At 43.6% G+C, this 4358-nt stretch overlaps 1 pseudogene; it reads left to right on the top strand.

Annotated features, from left to right (window-relative positions):
* Positions 1–422: 422 nt before the first annotated feature.
* On the top strand, positions 423–2781 carry LOC125531925 (uncharacterized; annotated as a pseudogene).
* The last annotated feature ends 1577 nt before the right edge of the window (positions 2782–4358 follow it).

Below are 4358 nucleotides of genomic sequence, written 5' to 3' on the forward strand. Positions count from 1 at the left end.
ACGTCTTACAGAAGTTTATAGAGGGAGTACATGATAAACCAAAAATAAACCCATAACAAAAATAAATATTGATATGCATTGGAAGTATTGAGGTCATTACTTACTGTATTGCAATTGTGGCCTTCATTTGTATTTACTAGCAATGTTATAATTGTGATCATTTTTAGAGTCAAAACACATGAAGATGTGTTTTATTTATGTAGAATAATCTTTCTGCGGGAGACTATATTTGTGTCCGCAGCAAGACGTTTGTGACAACTTCATCTATCTTGATACTCTGATACCACATTCTTCAGTAGACATATTATGAATGTGCATGTATTGATAATTTGGTATGGTGCGTCTATATCCATGTTGTAATCGGTATTTTCTAAGAGGTAAAAACCAACATTTTTGTGGTACACAGCGCTGGCCGCTGGGTACCTCCACTTCCTCACGAGGTTACAGGGAAAGCGGCGGACTGGAGCAGCAACAGCGATGGCCGGAGCCGGCGAAGACGAAGCAGCCTCTTCTCCTCCTCCTCCTCCTCCTCCTCTAGATCAGGAAGTAAGTTGCGTTATCATCCTCTCTCCTCTCCTCTCCCGCAGGGGTTTCTGACAGATCGATCCATTGCTGACGCGGGGTTCCTGTCGCCATTAACTAACCTGTGGATCCTCCCTCACTGCAGCAGCCCACGGAAGAGGCCGCGGTGGCGGGCAAGCTGACCAGGTTGGAGCACCAGCTCGGCGCCGCCGACGCGCCGTCCTTCCGGATGGAGGACCTGCCTGCGGTAAGTGGCTGCTAACTTCCATTCCGTCAGCTCAGTTACTCTGTTTCCCCCCTACCATTACAGCAAGGGAAATAAAGTGTTTACTGGAAAATTTGATCTTTGGTGTGATGCCTGCTGTGTTCTCCACGGATCTGAACCTGTAGAGGGGAAATATTTGGTGTTCTGTTTTAGTCGTTGCCTCGGGGCTTCAACTACTGACCACTCCATGATTTTCCTGCCTCATGTTTTAGGGCATCTTGCTTTTAATTTGTTATCAGGCTGAATACGAATCAACTTTCTGGAAAAGATCATGAAGGACTGAGTGAAACTACTGCAAAAAAATTGCAGTTTGCATCGGATTTCTCTTTTCAAATATATACACTTTCATCCTCATTTTGTCTACCGGTGGCCGTGAGTTCTAGTCAAAATTCAACCCACCTATAGTTCATATCCTTTCTTGTCGCAGGAGGTTCAACCTGTTATAATGTCACTGCTGCCACTGGAAGAGGCCGTGAGGACAAGCATTGTTTCAACAAGTTGAAAAATGCTCTGGAGATTCCACTGTAATCTATGTTTTGATGATCTCAGTGATCCGGATTCTGACAGCGATGACGAGTTCGCTGCTCAGGATAGTACCAAAATAAAGCAAGCAAAGTTCATTGAGACTGTAGATTCGGTTATTCAACAGCACAGTGGGATATGAGTCAACAAGTTCAGCGTCAGGTGTGGCCTGCACAAAGAAGACTCTGATCGTCTTGACAGGTGGATTTCGTTTGCCACTTCATCAAAGGCGAAGATAATACATTTTGATCTGCTAATAATTGATGGTCCATTATATGGAGTTCACCACTTCCCTCTTGAGGCCTTAGATGCTCAAGATAGCTCATTTGTGCAGTCATTGTTTCTCGCTGCTGTTTCTATAAAGCCACACTCAGGAATATGTGGCTTTACAATACTCAGAAAGCTTGTTCTGAAATCTGTTCAGATATTCGGGGATTTTCCTGGCTTGCTTGCAAAGTGTTCAGCACTTGAGGACTTGCAGATCATCAGCTGCTCTCGTGTTACTAGTTTAAGCGTACCACACAAACTCGATAAACTTCAACATTTGCTAATTGATAGTACAAGGGATATCAAGACGGTTGAGTTTCATGCTGTTGATCTTGCTCATTTTGAGTACAGAGGGGAAGTGATCCCTATAGTGCTTCATGGTTGCTCAAAATTAGAGAAGGCAACAATAATGTTTATGGCCACTAAAGCAGTGACCCACACATTCACTGCAGTTCCAAGCATTTTGCCCGTAAAGATATTACATATGCAAGCTGTTATATCAAAATATGCACAGGTTGCCTAGTTTTTCTTTTTTCTTTTTGCTTACCTCATAGATAGTTCTTCAAAATTGGTGTTACTGTTATGTCATCTTTTTTGTCCGGGTCATGTTTCAGTTGCAGAAGCTGCCAGCAAGACCACAGGGCATGTTTATGCATTTGAGGCATATGACTTGCCAACTAAGTGTAAATTGTAGAGAAGCAAATTACGATAATGAAGTTCTTCAACTGGCCCATTGTTTGGATGCTGCACCCGGACTGGAGACATTGCACTTGCATGCGAGTGCAATTTTATTTATTTAGAAAGATTAATATATGGACCTTCAGAAAAGAACTGTAGTTGGATTAGTTTGACCAAATGATTGCAATCTTCCAATGCAGATGTTCTATATGATATCCAGTGGTGTCTCCAGTGCTGAGGTGGCGGGTATGCGCCGCCATGATCATCTCAAGACGGTCTTCATGAGCGGATTTCGCTGTTACAAGGCTCAGATTGAGCTGGCGTGTTGTGTCTTGGGAAATGCTTGTGTTCTTGAGCAGCTGACGATAGAATCAAAGGTCACAAACACAATATGGGCGGGTAATTATTATGCGTGGAATAAAGGCCTCGAAAGAATTTTACCGAGGGTCTGTGAGTGGGCACAGATCACCTCGGAGCGCTTCAGTAAGGTGATCACCGTGTTAGGTGCGCCCCTTCACAGTGAGTAAACTATCCTTTCCCATATATGTACCACGTGCTATTGAATAATCTTTGGTAGGCAGTCTTGAGCATTTCAGTGTAACTGGGAGAAGTTTATTCGTTCATGTAATGCTTCTGTAGTGACTGTTTGGTTACTATTTGTGTGTCCCTCTTCTCTTAGGGAGAAAAAAGAACAATTTATCTATGTGTGTCCAATGCATGTATTCCTTTCCGACCTGTAAGATGGTTATTTGTCCTGGTATGCTATCTTTCGAGCTACTGAAAGAACCTGAGTCGTGAAAATTCAAATAAACTTGCATCTCTATATGTACATTTGCCAACTCTTGAAAGAAGTGAAGCTGTAATGGGAGCTCACTGGTAACAGAACTTATACCACAAAATTTATGCATCGTTGGCTTTCCTATCTCGGAGTCCAAACCCCATATTTGGTCAAATCTGGAAGCTAAAAATTCCTTTGAAGATTTTGGTTTTAACATGATAGGTTATCCATGATAGAATAGAATCCCTACAAAAGAACAAGTACTTCATAGACATGGGCCTACTGATAGCAAGTGTCCCATGTGCAGGGAAACTGAAACAACTGATCATCTTTTCTTTTGTTTTCTCATTGCTGTCTTTGTCTGCTCCTTCTGTTCGGGAGGTTTTGGGTTGGAATTGGCACCCTCCATCGGTCCAAGACATGATTACATGGCTGAAATCTGAGCCGACTGGGAGCATTGATTATCTTTGCATTGGGATGTACAGCGGTTCGGTGGGCTCTTTGGAACATCCAACTGACTGACGTTATCTCTCACACATTACTTTTCCTGCAGCAATGGAGGCTTCTTTGGCCCAGCAAGACGCAGGATCTCTTCACCACCATCATTAGCGAGTGCCGTCATCGCCTTCTGATTATTAGGAGTAGATCTTAATTACTGGGATGCTATGCCGCTCAGATTCTGTAATCCCCTGATGTTTTTAACCTCACTGTATCCTGATCCTGGAGTGAGTTAGTATGTTTCTCTGTTAGGAAGTCTTGCACTCCGTTCTCTTCACTGTGATTATTCCAATGTACTAACTGGTACCCTCCCCCACAAAGTAAACTTTGTTACCTTTTGCTCCAATGAAAGGCTGTCTTTAGGTTCGCCTGTCCCGGTGAAAAATGAAACACCTCTTCAAAGTGTATGCTAAGGTACCAAATCCTCAAGCCATACAAAACATCTACATGCAACATGACATCTTGCCGCTCGTTTGGTTTGGAATTGTGGTGAATTTGCCGGGTTTTTTCTTTGCGCGAATGTGAACTGAACATGGGGTTGCCCTGCAGCATATTTTGCTGATCACCCGGTTCACCGTGTCGACAACACCTGTAGAATAGTTAAAAAAAAGACCACCTGGAGAATGAGGGCGATGACCGACGGTGCGCCTGGCTGTAGTCGGAATGTCGGATCCACGTCCCCTGATGAGAGCACCATTGGTGGGTAGGCGGCACTGGTAGCAAGTTCACACTCAGATACGCAACCCGACCATGACTGATCTAATGGCCTATACACATCTGAACTGAAGCCACAATTGCAGGTAGCAATTACCATTGGCGGACGATACT

Source organism: Triticum urartu, chromosome 7A (genome assembly GCF_056163025.1).
Source record: "Triticum urartu cultivar PI428250 chromosome 7A, HENAU_Tu73, whole genome shotgun sequence".
Lineage (NCBI taxonomy): Eukaryota > Viridiplantae > Streptophyta > Magnoliopsida > Poales > Poaceae > Triticum > Triticum urartu.